The sequence below is a fragment of the Zingiber officinale genome, chromosome 9A, assembly GCF_018446385.1.
Source record: "Zingiber officinale cultivar Zhangliang chromosome 9A, Zo_v1.1, whole genome shotgun sequence".
NCBI lineage: Eukaryota > Viridiplantae > Streptophyta > Magnoliopsida > Zingiberales > Zingiberaceae > Zingiber > Zingiber officinale.
In genome coordinates, this window is record NC_056002.1 from 128,971,205 (window position 1) to 128,986,031 (window position 14,827).

A 14,827-nucleotide genomic window follows, 5' to 3' on the forward strand; every position below is an offset into this window, starting at 1 on the left:
TTTTGGTCTCCTGATAAAATTAAGCATCGCGTGTTCGCCCCGAACACACAACTTAATTTTATCAATAATAATTCATTCCACTAAAGAACTATTATTGAACTACCTCACCAATCCCAAATTACATTTTTGGGCTCGTTCTTATTATGAGTGTGTTAGTCTCCCTGTGTTTAAGATGTCGAATGTCCACTAATTAAGTGAGTTACTGACAACTCATTTAATTAATATCTTAATCCAAGAATAATACCACTCAACCTTATCATCATGTCGGACTGAGTCCACCTGCAGGGTTTAACATGACAATCCTTATGAGCTCATCTTAGGGACATTATCAACCTAGATTTCTAGGACATAATTTCCTTCTATAATCAACAACACACACTATAAGTGATATTATTTCCCAACTTATCGGGCTTATTAATTTATCGAACTAAATCTCACCCATTGATAAATTAAAGAAATAAATATCAAATATATGTGCTTGTTATTATATTAGGATTAAGAGCACACACTTTCATAATAACTGATGTCTTTGTTCCTCTATAAAGTCAGTATAAAAGAAACGACCTCTAATGGTCCTACTTAATACACTCTAAGTGTACTAGTGTAATTATATAGTCAAGATAAACTAATTCCTAATTACACTACGACCTTCCAATGGTTTGTTCCTTTCCATTTTAGTCGTGAGCTACTGTTTATAATTTATAAGGTACTGATAACATCATCTTCTGTATGTAGCACCACATACTATGTTATCTATAAATTAATTGAACAACTACAACTAAATGTAGACAATTTGACCAAATGTGATTCTTTATTTAAAATAAATGTTTACAAAAGCTTAGGCTTTCAGTATACACTCTAACAGGAATGTAGGTATACTCTGCATGTTTATTATTCTATGCAACACATCGTAGTTAACATGCCCTAGTCTATCATGCCACAAACAAGAAGACTCAAGCATATAAGTGGAAGAGCTTTCATTTTTATTTATCTTAGACCTAATCACCATTATATTGAGCTTAAACAACCCATCAGATATATAGTTTCTTCCTACAAACATTCTATTCTTATATAGTACAACTATGCCTAATTCAAAAATAATGTGAAAGTCATGCTTGTTAATAATGATTTGAACACTAGATTCTTCTGAATCTCTAGAACATACAACACATTGTTCAGAGTGAGGTCCTTACCCGAGGTCATCTTTAGCACCACTTTTTCTTGGTCCATGATGTCTAAGGTTGCTGAGTTTCCCATGAACATTTTGTCTCCATTGGCTTCTTCAAACTTGTGGAGCAACTCCTTATTGCAGTATACATATCTGGTGGCTCCAGTATCGATCCACCATTGCAGCGGGTTTGAACTGACCAGGTTCAATTCTGAGACCACTATGCAGAGGTCGTCCATTTATGGTTCCTAGTTCATGTTGGCCTCTTGCTTCTTCTTCGACTTTTGCATTCTGAAGATTTGTGACCCACTCGGTCACAGTTGAATCACTTTCTAGAGAACTTATTTTTGCTAATGCCTCATCTGGGTCCCATCTTGGAAGACTTGGGGTTCTTCCATTTCGAGCTTTGACTATGTTCGATCACGTTGCCTTTCATAGTGGCATCAACCAACTCTTGTTGTCTTCTTCAATGCAAAGTCTAACAACGAGTTCCTCCACATTCATCTCCTTCCGCTTATGCTTCAGGTAGTTCTTGAAGTCCTTCCATCCTAGAGGCAACTTCTCAATAATAGCAGCCACTTGGAAGGTTTCACTCAGAGCCATCCCTTCTGAGTGAATCTCGTGCAAGATCACCTGAAGCTCTTGGACTTGGCTGATCGCCATGTTAGAGTCAACCATCTTGTAGTCTAAGACCATCTCCAATCCACATCACCAAATTTGGTATAATTTTCACATCAAAATGGTGCAATTTCAACACCAAACACTATTTCAACTCCAACCCATCATCACCATATCACACAAAAAAGGAATATTCTTTAGAATATTCTATTATTCTTATTAATTTTTTTATATGATAATTATTAGATTTAAAATTAATACTTCTTAATATTTGATATTTTAAATTTTTTAAAATTCAGTATCCAACTAATTTTATATATATATATATATATAATTTTTATTTTTAATTTTATTATATTAATATTTTTATTTTGTATGTGGTAATGTATTGTATATTTATGTATATCAAAAATTTTAATATTTTATTGTATTATGTTTATGAAAATAGTGATAATTTATAAATGTAATTATAATTAAAATATATTAAATAAAATTAAAATAATAGTTTAAATAAATTAAATATTTACAAATATATATAATAAAATTTAAATATGCTATTAAATACACTTAATTTAAATTTATAATAAATAATAATTACATTTAATTATACTATAAATAAAGATAATGAAAATAATAATTATTAATTAATTACATTTGATTTTATAATAATATAATAAAATCAAAAAAAAATTTCTCTCCATCACCAAATATGGTGATGTGAATAGGGATGGGTTTTGGTATATGAGTTGGAGTAATTTGGTGTTAAATTGACACTAAATTTGGTGTTTTGGTGATGGGTTGGAGATGCCCTAAGAATTGGCCCACGATGAACTTTTTGGCCCCTGCATCCTCCGTCTTGTATTTCTTGTCTAGGGACTCCCACAGTTACTTAGTCGTTCTCTTCATGTTATACACAATGTACAACGAGTCGATAAGGCAATTGAGGATGTAGTTTCAGCAAAGAAACTTAGAATGAGTCCACGCCTCCATTGTACTGATGGTCTGCACATCAGCATCCTCAACACATGAGGGTCCTCAATCAAGAACCGAGTCAGATTGAGCGTGGTCAAGTAAAAGAGCATCTTCTGCTGTCACCTCTTGAAGTTTAATCCACTAAACTTCTCTGGATTTTCCCCGTAATTGATTGGTACAGTACTAATTGAGGCGGAAGGGGCCTTCATGTGTTGAGTATGTTGCACCTCAACATTCTGTTTTGTGACCATCTCAACAGAAGTGAGTATGTTTCAAGATTGTTGGACAAAACAATATGTTGCATGAGATTTTAGGACTTTATCTGAATTTAAATAAACAATTTGATGCAGGAGATTTTTCGATCCATCGAAAAAACTGTATATAAGTAGCTCGATTCCAAATAGCTCAAATAATCAATCACAACTTTGAAAGCTTTTAGTGCTCAATTTGCATAAAAAAGTATGCATCACGCCTTATGTTCGCTCAAAAACATCATAGTGTTCTTCTTTTGGTAATATTATTTAATTACCTGCATTTTATCATGCCATTTTAGCATATTATATATATTTCTTTACATATATTCATTCATATCTTTGTAAGAGGTTTATCTACCTCAAAAAACAAAAAAAGTTTCGATAAAGAGAAAATAGTGGCAAACTCAGAAGACCGATCCATCTAAGGGGTCACCATGATTGTGAAATAGCGCCCCCACAGGCGGGATCAGCCGGTTATGACATGGTATTCTTGCATCATGAGTCGGGAGGTCAAAGGTCTGCGGCAGCAATTGCGATAACATCAATATCTGTCCGTGCTAAACACCTAAGACCGCCATGTCATAACTGGGCCCGTATTCACCGTGATTTACTCCCTCTCATACTTGTGGGGCCGGGGTGAGGGGGCCGCTGGGTTGGCGGTTCCAACCTTTTGCATCATTGCATCATGATTGTGAAATAGCAACTCTGGGGATTGTGAACCACGTTAAATCATGATGTCATTCTCGTGCACTATAGTTATTTATTTTTATTCTATTGCATATTTAACTCTAGTTTTTTAAAAAGTTAAATTAAGTTTTCAAAAGTACCATTCACTCTTCCTTCAGCGAACCAATCGATTCTATAGTTACTCCCCTTCATTTGGCTTACGCACAATCATAAGTCTATGTAAAAGTTTAATATTTGAGTCGATTGACAAAACACAATTTGGAAGAACATCCCACAACTAGAGGTTTCACCAACATTAAGCTTAGATGTTGCATCAGTCATCTAGGTAATCATAATAACATCATACATGATATTACATACCCAAAGACAAAAATCAAAAATTACAATTACTCACATAATCTCTCATGGCTCACATATATTCATGTCTTCAAGTCTTCAAGTTCATTGAGCTCCCCTCCACCTCCTTGAGCTGTAATATTAGTGTAATTGACTTTTAGTCGAGGTTGATCAAATTCGAGTTAGCTTGAGTTGAATTTTGATATTTGATCAATATGTTTGATGGTAAAGTGAGACATAAAGTAGGTCAAGATTGACCAAATACTTGATTATTCGATGGTTGAGAGTAATCTATCTAGTAAAAGAGAAAATTATTGGTCCAATCGACCTCAGGTTATGGTTGATGAAGATTGATTTGGATGATGTTGTGATGTGAGCAATAGATTGAATGTTTCATAGTCAATTTGAAAACTCGACCGATAATCATCAATTGATTGTTAGGAGTATATATAGCCGTCAACCAATGACTTGGATGCTAAGTTGGAAGAAGTAGTCGAGTGGTCAAAGAATTATGACAAAATAATCAACTGATGAGGTTACAATAATAGATTGTTGGGAGGAATCCAGTCCCAATAACACTGTATAAAAGAGGGGTTCAAGGAGGTTTTGACAATGGCAATTCTTAGAAGTTTTGAGAGAAATTGTTGCTACATGCCAGACCTTTGAGAGGTAATCCAAAGCCATCAAAAGTGATCAAAGTAAAATTTATTATTGTAAAGTTATTTCATCTGCATTGTTCTTATTTGCTATTGTATTTGTGTATTTGGTTGGTATGTTTAATTGTTTATAAGAATAAGGTTTCTAAGAAGTTTCTCCATCTCTGAAAGGTTTATGACAAAGATAAAGAGTAGTAGTGCTAATGTTAAAATGTTAGATTGTGGAGTAGAAATCATGTTCTAAACCATGTAAAAATTTTGAGTTTGTGCTCCAGTTTTATTTATATTATTTTATTTGTATTTTCGTTGCACATCAATTTCTTATAGACAAGCACATGCAAACGATCGACAAAGATGAATCGAAGTAAATCACAATTCACCGCTCCATTGATCTCCTTGCTCTAGTCAATCAAAACTTCTAACTATTAAGCATACAATGTAATATATTTGTCCTCTCAGGATGATATGATGACTAAGGCATGAGATGTTGTCATATGAAGTCTTGGGATCAAAACTTAATGTGCCTTGCAGCTTGCACTAATGTTAGTAACCACCAGTGATTTATCTTCTTCATATTGGCATAGGGATGGGTTGACGGGAGTACTAGGGGCGAGTGAATCACTTTTTACCACATGACCATATATTTGACTTTGGGTACATTTGATGCAATATTCAAATGCAAAATACATCTAACTTAAATCATATTCTAGTATATATAAAAAAAAAACATGATTAAACTCAACCACATTTCCCCACTAATGTTGGGTTAATAGATTTATATATTATTTTGCGTGATTTTATTTGTAGATTGTTTGGTAGAGTGTAAATTCTTATGAATCTTATAGAAACAACTCAAACACGTTTTTTTACCTGAATATTGGTTGATATTTTTTATCAAAAGAATGTGTCAATTAAAACTCCAAAGTTAGCTAACACTCTTTTCGTAAATGAAAATTCTAGCCAATAGGCTACACGTGAATCCAATAAAATGATTCTTCTCCAACCCTTTTATATATATAAAAGTAATGGCAATTTACCAAATAATATAGGCACGTATATGGCTTTCGAAATGTCCAAATAATGTAGTATCTTTTTTTTTTCTTGTCTCTCTTCATTTTTTACTGTTCATCCAAAAAAATTTCGAATCATTTTTTTTACTGAGTTGTTGATTTCTAAAATGAGCAACAAAGTATTGCTGATTTTTCAGCAATACAATGTTTACTGTGGAAATCAACCGCACATAAAATGAGTAATATCATATTATCGATTTTCGGAAATCAGAAATACTATTTTTTACTGTGTTACTAATTTTTAGAAATCAATAACACATTAAAAAGTGTTTAGAATTTTTTTTTGAATGAACAGTATAAAGGAAGAAAGAGACATGTAAAAAGGAAGAATCTTTCATTTGTTTGGACTACTACAAGAAAAATTACAAATTGCAACGGGAATATCGATGGAATATAATTCTGTCAAAAAATCTCGATAAAAATGTGATTCCGTCAGGAAACTCCAATGGAATTGTGATTCTGTCAGTAACCAAAGACGGAAGTGGGGTCCATGCATAATAATCCTAATTTCTCATTCGAACCGATGGAATTGGTATTCCGTCGGAGATTTTTGGCGGAATGATATTCCATCAGAGATTACTAAGGGTGTAATCGAGTCGAACCGAGCCGAACTCTTGAATGTTTGACTTTGGCTCGTCATAATTGAGTCGAGCTCGAACTTTATTTAACAAATATATTCATGGCTCACAAGCTTATTCTAGTTTTTATCGAGCCTAAACGAGCTTAATAAATATAAATTATAAATTTAAATATTCATTAAAAACTAAATTATATATTTAGAGAAAATTATAATATTCTTATTAAAATTTATAATTTTATTCTAATAAATAAATTTAATGTATTTGTCTATATGTTTATATGTAGAGTATAAAATCTATAAATTCAATATCAAAACTATTAATTTTTTATTTAAAAGTTGATTCATGAGCTTAACGAACATATTCACGAGCTAACAAGTCGAATATTGTGAAGCTTGAGCTTGGGTTGTTTATCTTAATGAGCCTCATTAAACGAGTTCAAGCGAGCTTTTATCGAATCGAGTTTCGAATAGCTTATGATCGGCTTGGTTCATTTACACCCCTAGAGATTACCGACGGAATCTCAATTCCATCCGGATGTTCCATCCTAGGGCTATTGATGAAATTGTGATTCTGTCGGAGATTACCGATGGAATCTCAATTTCGTTGGGATGGTAGATCCCGTGGCTACCTACGGAATTGTGATTCCATCGGAGAATGTTGATTGAATCACAATTCCATTGGTAGCCACAGGATGAAAAATTAGGGATGAGCCCTAATTTTTCTTACGCGGGCCTCTTCCCTTCTCGACTCCTCTTCCAATGGCCAGCAATGATCTTAACAATCGACGATCAACCATCGGCTCTAGTGTGTCTCTCTTACGACATTTTTGATATAGGTATGCTACTCTCTCTCTGTTGTCTCTCTCCTTGGTCGCTCGCTAGCTCGCGATCGGCCAAGCTGTTGGCCACTAGCTCTTGGCCACTAGCTTTTGGCCGTAATTTTGGTTGATCGCTAGCCCGCGACTGGTAGTTTGACCCGCAAGCTTAGCTGCTCCTTTGTTGTTATTGTTTGTGATTGATTTTAGCTATTTTTTTATATTTTATAGTATACTGCATTTTCTGCTCATCTCCGGCTCCTCATCTTCATGTATAATTTATTAAATAGTACCTATATGCTATTTTACATAGTTAATTTATATGTAGGTTAATTTAGTTTTTTTGATCTATAACATGATATAGTAATTTTGTTATTTTATGGTTGGTATATTTACATCTATGTTAATTTTAGAGCTTATTGTTTTCAGTTGGAACATGAAAGATAATATATGACTATTACAAATAATATCTTTACAAAGACTTTATAGTTTAAAATTTTATCTATGATTTATAGGTTTCTTGAATATTAAATGCATGATAATATATATTATTAGTCTAATCTAAAATCTAGGTTTTTTATAATTTAGGTTGATTCATACTACAAGTTCAATATGTGGAAAAATAATTTATATTTTTAATCCTCAATTTAATAGTTTTAGCAACCCACATACTTTGTATTCTTATTTGACTTGTTATAGTATCACTACAAGAAAACAGGACTTCAGAAACAGATTTTTGAGACAGAATTAAAATCTGTTTCAGATTTAGGTCAATCAGAGACCGATTTACTACGAAATTACTAATCAGTTTCAATTTAATAAAATAAAAAATAAATTGAAATGGAAACTGAAATGAATTTGAGACGAAACTAGAAATAATTTTTTTAAAACGAAAATAAATATAGTTTATAAACAAAATTTGAAACGATATAATTTCTATCAAAAATTTTGTTTAAAATTTAATGAAAAATTGAGACAGAAAAAAAATCCGTTTTAAATTTATATAAATTAGAGAAAAATTTTTTGATAGAAATAAAATTCATTTCAAATTTATGTAAATCAGAAATGAATTTACTACATAATTTAGTAGTATGTTTATAAATATAATAAAATTAAAATGATTTTTTGACAAAATTATAACTAAATTTTAATAAATAAAAATAAATATAAATTATAAATACAATTTGAAATTGTGTAATTTTTATAAAAAATTCCTTTAAAATTTAATGAAAATTTGAGATGAAAAAAAATCCATTTTAAATTGACATAGATTTGTTAAAAAATATACAAACGTATTTCATTAAAAAAAATATAATATCTAAAAAGAATTTAAGATAAAATATAAAATAAATTTAAACTAATATTTCAAAAAAAAATTATTTAAAAAATAATATTAAATACATATAAATATAAATACTTTATTTCCCTTTAACTTATTATTTCTTTTGCCTTTCCTCTTTCATCGCTCTTGACCTAACTCCTCCTTGTAACCAAGCATCCAAGCCTCCTCACGAGCAAGTCGTGCACCTCGCATGGTGGTGAGGACGACTGGGCTATGGCGACAAGGACGCCCACGGCGGCAAGGACGCTCGCGGCCGCTTCAAAGCCGCCATTGGTAAGCCTCCAGTGCTCAACATCGTCGCCTTCGCCAAGATCGAAAGAGACCAAATTAAGGTTTTTTTCTTCCCCAAATCGCATTGTAGAATCTAAGTTTTTAAATCCACCCATGCTCCACCACCATCCATGACCTCCTCTGGAACCATAGCCTCCCCAACAAGCTGATCCCCAAGTTCGTCAAGTGCTTCTCCTACGACGACGCCTTTGGTCTCCTCGAGGTCCGACTCTATGGCCCCTGCTATGCGCACTACGAAGACGGGCTCACCTACTTCGACAACGAGGTGCGGGGGAACCTCAGCTACGACACTCTGTAGGGTGGTCGGGTGGGCGCAGGAGGAGCTGTTCCTTAAATTCCTGGTTATGGGGATCATGGTCACCGATCCCACCTTTGGCGTGATCCTCTTCGACATTGGCATTGTGCGCAAGCGCCTTGCCGCCTCCGCCTTTGACCCGCCGCCAGAATACCTCCTGGAAGTGGAAGAAGTGACCATCGGATTAGGTGAGTAGACCCGATTGAAAATGAAGCAATTTTGCCCGGCTGCATTTCCTTTCATGTTGGATTAGGGATTGATTTTGGTGTGATTGTTGCTGCATTTGTTGGCTACTGGATGATTGACATCTACTTCCTCTACATTTTCTATTTCTTCTTGCTTTCCAACTAAAGATTGATTTTTTTTCCATTGACAATCTGTTCTCTTCTGCAAAATATGATCTTCATGTTGTAAATTTCTTAATTTTTCTGGAATTAAACTTCAACATACATCCATTTCGAATAGCAATGCTTGTTGTCAAGACAAACCTTTATTCTTTGACATTTCTTGTTTACTTCAATGTTGATTCTACCAATGTGACATTTTGTTGATTAATATTTCTTTAGTGTTTCTTCTGCTTAGTTGATTTTGATTTTAGTCTGTATTTCCTTTTGCAAGTTTTGGCTTTTGCTTCTCCAAATATGTTGAGTTCCACACACTAGAACCTTGCTTACAAGCAACCGCTTAATTATTTTGCTTCATTTCATTGTCAATGGTGTGCCAACTTGCTTGCCAAAGGCTTGGAAATTAGTTCAACCTGTGTCCTCCATTTCTGTCACAAGATTTCTGGATACTATATTAAATTAGTTACTGAGATTATTTTGCAATTGCAATCTCTTACTTATGGTTATATTTCCTCTTGAGTTGTGCAGTCCTTGTTTTTAGTTTTGTTCCTTTCTTGTGCAATTCTCTGTTGCTTCAAGTATGAGTAATTTTTCAACATTATTCGAGCTGAACTCATTGAATGTGTCTGTGTTTTCTTAGTTCCTTTGCAGAGTCATTGTGAATAGTTGGACAATTTCTTCATTAGAGTTGATCATCACAAAAAAAAAGTACTCCTAAATTTCCTTTTCATTTTTCAACATTCATTTTTCTTCATAAGCTTATGGTGCATTGTAAATGCAATAATGTTCTTCAAACCATTTCACTGCCTGTTTTTCATCTCTTTAGTAATTCATAAAATTGCCAATGGTTGCACTACTCGATGAAGTTAAGATCCAAGGTTTTGTTCTTATTGCAAAGGATTTATTTTCAACTTTCAAAGATGAGGCTATCTTCTTCAAATCTCTCTGATCACCAAAAGAAGGTATTTCTTTACTAGTTCCTTCTCATCTTATTGTTACTGTTGATGTATTGTATTACACTTGGCTGCTTTAAAGCCCATTTTAATAATTTTTTCTTCAACTGGATTTTTCTTGCAAGTAACCTATAGTTTTAAAATGACTTGATTTTCTATCAAACTTCCTTGCATCCTGGTTTATACAATAGCAGACATGGTGTTCAAAGGAAGTTTTGCATTATGAATATTAGTTGAATAATAATTGATTGTTTTTCTCTGACATATAGAGAAGAAAATTTTTACCAGATTGAATTTTTAAGTTCCTTGACTTAGCCTATTGTTTTTCTCTAACCTTTCAGATGATACTTTCACAGGTGTCAATGATACTTCCATTTATTCAAAATATTTGACAATCTTCAAGTTCTATGTGAAGCCTTTACAAAGATTCAAAATATTTATTTCTATTATTGGAAAATATGTCTGCATTCTTCTTTTAATTTTTAGCAACGGTATCAAAGAGTTCGCGGATAACAAATCGACTTGAGTTAGTGTAAGTTAAAATAATTAATTTTTCATTATTTTTATATTATATCATGTATGTATCTCATTTGTTTATTTTCATATTTATTAGACTAATACAAGTTAATGTAATATGAACAGGAACAAAATAGAGAAAAACAAAATGTTGATGACTACTCTACTCATTCTTCATTCAATCTTCAATAATGATGTGATGTAATGGGTGAAAAATTTGTTAGAAGATGGCAGTCTACAATGATGTGATGTGATGGGATGGGTGAATCATGCAAGGGGATGGTGTATGAACTTCAACGCGATCGACACTTTGGAAGATAAAATAATTAAAGTTTCAACAGATTTTCTCTAATAAGATGAATACAAAATTATCACAAGAAATTGAAGACATGCATACTACTAGCAAGAGGATGGAGGAAGAAATTATTAAAAGGAAAAGAAAATTGGAATCGTAATGTATGATTGCTTTTATCTCAAGACTATGTGAATGTTTATTTATCTTAATGGTAATCATATTGTACTGTTAGATTTAGAAATTAGTTATTTTAATATTTTTAATTTATTTGAAATTTGTGATTGCATATTGTAAAGTAATATGTAGATATGAAATATAGATAAAATTAGTGATAAATTTGAAAATGAATTTATATGTGGATTTATAAACAGAATTTTAAATGGATTGATAAACAGATTAAAGATTATATTTGTTAGGTAATTTGAGACAGATTAAAGACAAATTTAAAACAAAATTAGAAACAAAATTTGTATTTGAAATTAATTTCATTTAGTTAAATTAAAAACAAATTTATAAACAATTTTTAAATCTGTTTTTGAAATTAGAGACGGAATATTTCTGTCTCAAAATTAGCTACGGGGCTTTCACTAACTGATTTTTGAGACAGACTATTCCGTCTCAAACATTCTTTAGAGACAGAAAAATGACTTTCAGAGACAGAATTTTTCGTCTCTGAAGCCATGTTTTCTTGTAGTGTATGATTTAGCACCCTAAACCTATATCAAATACACATTAGAAGAAATAGAAACCTCACCATACACTTAAAAATAATATTTAGACAACTTGAAATTGATTATAAGTTATTCAATACAAACTCCTAAAGTTTGATATGATACAAAGACCTTGGGTATGAATTGAGCTCCTAATGCTCTTACTAGATTTAACAACTTAAATGATTTAATTAAGTTTAATAAAAAAGACTGACATAATTTAGATGTGATACATGTTGATAAATTTTTTTCCGATAATAAATTCAACACTAAGATGAATATACCTAGAAAAACTAAAGACACTACAAAATCACATAATGAATTAAATGAACTAGTCAGTAGAACTCATTATAATGAAACAATTAATAAATTTCCAAAGACTTGCTATACATTGAACAATGATAGTAAGCAAGTTTTATGTATTTGGTTAAAAGTAATTAAATTTCCAGATCGGTATGCCTTAAATATGACTCAATGCATAGATATGAACAAGTTAAAGATGTTTGAATGAAGAGGCATGACTATACATGTTCATGCAAAGACTTATTCCAATAGTTTTCATAACTTACTTTCCAATAATGTCTAGCAAACACTTACAAAATTGAGTATATTTTTTAGAGATTTGACAGCGAGGTATATTATGATGGTCGATATGCTTCAGCTAGAAACAAACATTCCTCTCATACTATGTAAGTTAGAGCGCATATTTTTATCTATTTTTTTTATTCAATAGAACATCTAGCAATACATTTACGATATGAGGCACAAATAGCTTGTCCTATACGGTACATATGGATGTCTCCATTTGAATAGTTTTCTAGGAAATTAATGAATAATATTTGTAACAAAACACGATGTAATGCTTATCTAATTGAAGAAGCATATTCTTTCTATTCCTATTATTTTGCTGATAATGTGAAAATCAAATATAGCAAGTGCCCTAGAAATTTTAATGATGCTCAGCTGATAGACCCATTTATGCTTCCTATTTTCAAGTTCCTAGTAAGTTAATGCGTGTATCTATTTTAGATAGTTAACTTAACAAAAATATCATGCTGCAAAAATATACACACTCTTAAACTGTGATGAGGTCAAACCCTAGATAAAGTAAGTTGACTTCTCTAATCAAACATCTATCCCTTTTTTTTTCTTGATATCCCAATTGTCTTAAAATTACCTTCTTTCCTAGCTTGCACGAACAATAACTATATCTACAAAATCTTTCAATGAGTATAAGTGAGGTAGCTAAAAAGTTAGAAGACAAATTTACATTATAGTTTCAAATATATATAAGTTAGAGATTTTTTGATATATTTTTTGTTCATGTATATTAAGCTCGGTCCTAATTTATATCATAACTATTTTTATAGGTAAAAGACTGTAGAATATCAAATGTGTAAGATAATAGAATAATGAATCTTGCCCAAGATCCCTCTGTAAAATAATAGTGTACTCTGGTTGCTATGTTAATGGCCTTAAATTCCACATAGCACAACGAGATTCATGGAGTTTAACATATAATTTTGGTGTTTATATTAAAGGATCTATCAATGACAACAGCAATACTGAGTTTGATTATTATGGTAAACTTGATGAAATTATAGAGATTAAATCTTGCATTACCTATACAGAGATGTGTGTTGTTTAAATATTCATGGTATGATCCAAATCGAAAAACAAATACCAGGATACATCCAAACTACAATTTAGTTGAGGTTAATGCAAATAAAAGATTCAACAAGTTTGAACTTTTCATTTTCAATATACAAGTGGGTTAAGTTTTCTATTTTGATTATGTTGGTCCCGGGCGACTGGCAAAAGGAGGTAAATTGTCCTGCAAGTAAGTTAGAAAAATCTCTTGCTATTTGAACAAAGCAACGATGCAATATTAATTAAACAAATATAACATTTAAGAAGAACAACTTAAAAGGAAATAAGAAATCTATAGTATTTTACTTGGTTAACAGCATAGGTGGTTGTTAATCTAAGGCAGATAAAAGCTTACTAAGATTCTTCTTCGTTGAAAGAAAAGAAGCCTCTTATACTCTTTGATAGCTCAGAATAATATTAGAAATTGAATACAAGAGTTGTTCTTAAATTAAGTGAACCGGGGCTCTATTTATAGTGCTCTGGTCAAGCTTATCCATTTATGGCGTGGTGAACTTTGTGTGCTTGGATGGTAATCCAGGTGCCTCCAATGTGGCAAAGTTTATCTCCATGCAACAGTTAGAAGATAGAATTTTTCATGTCCGGGCACCTATACCATGTTCAGGCGCCCAGATCGTTCTTGACGTGGACCCGAAGAGTGATCCACTATGATAAGGCACTTGTTCAACACCCTGGTGGTCCGGGCGCTCAAACGGTTCAGGCGCCTGGATAGTCTGGGGTCTTCTTCGGTCACTGGCTTCATCTTTGGTCACTTGGGTGATCATCCAACCTTCCAGAGTTGAGCTCACTCGAACCAACTCTAGCCTTCTCCTCGAGCAGTTTTCCGCTCTGGCTTCTCGTCCCTCAGAAACACGGATGCATCCTTCTCGCTCCACCGGCGTACTCATTCGCAACTTCTTATCCCTCTAATGTACGGAGCTTGTTGACTCAATTCCCGTGCTATACTTCTTGTTGTTGCATCTTCCACTCGACTTCTTACGTTCCTAAGTCTCTGCACACTCATACGCAAGGTATTAAATACATAGAGTCTAGCTTGACTTGGTTGATCACATCAAAATCACAATGGGGTACTTACAATCTCTCCATTTTTTATATGAATCAACCCAATTTAAGTTAGAATTAAACCAAAATATTAAAATAATCGAATATACAATTTAGTACATATAATTTGCAAGATAAACAATTTATACAAAATTGTACCTCCCCTTGACTTAACTTTATTTCTCCCCCTTTAATCATATTAAAAATAAGGGTAAA

At 32.5% G+C, this 14,827-nt stretch overlaps 1 long non-coding RNA gene across 4 annotated transcripts; it reads left to right on the top strand.

Moving 5' to 3' along the window:
* The first annotated feature begins 8,600 nt into the window (after positions 1 to 8,600).
* On the top strand, positions 8,601 to 11,455 carry LOC122020770. 4 transcript variants are annotated; one of them, XR_006122326.1, is made up of 5 exons: positions 8,601 to 9,272; positions 10,069 to 10,136; positions 10,255 to 10,390; positions 10,738 to 10,913; positions 11,024 to 11,455. It is a non-coding gene; the product is annotated as an uncharacterized LOC122020770 (long non-coding RNA). The 4 variants fall into 4 exon arrangements; XR_006122325.1 differs by having other exon boundaries at positions 8,601 to 10,136; XR_006122324.1 differs by having other exon boundaries at positions 10,069 to 10,390.
* The last annotated feature ends 3,372 nt before the right edge of the window (positions 11,456 to 14,827 follow it).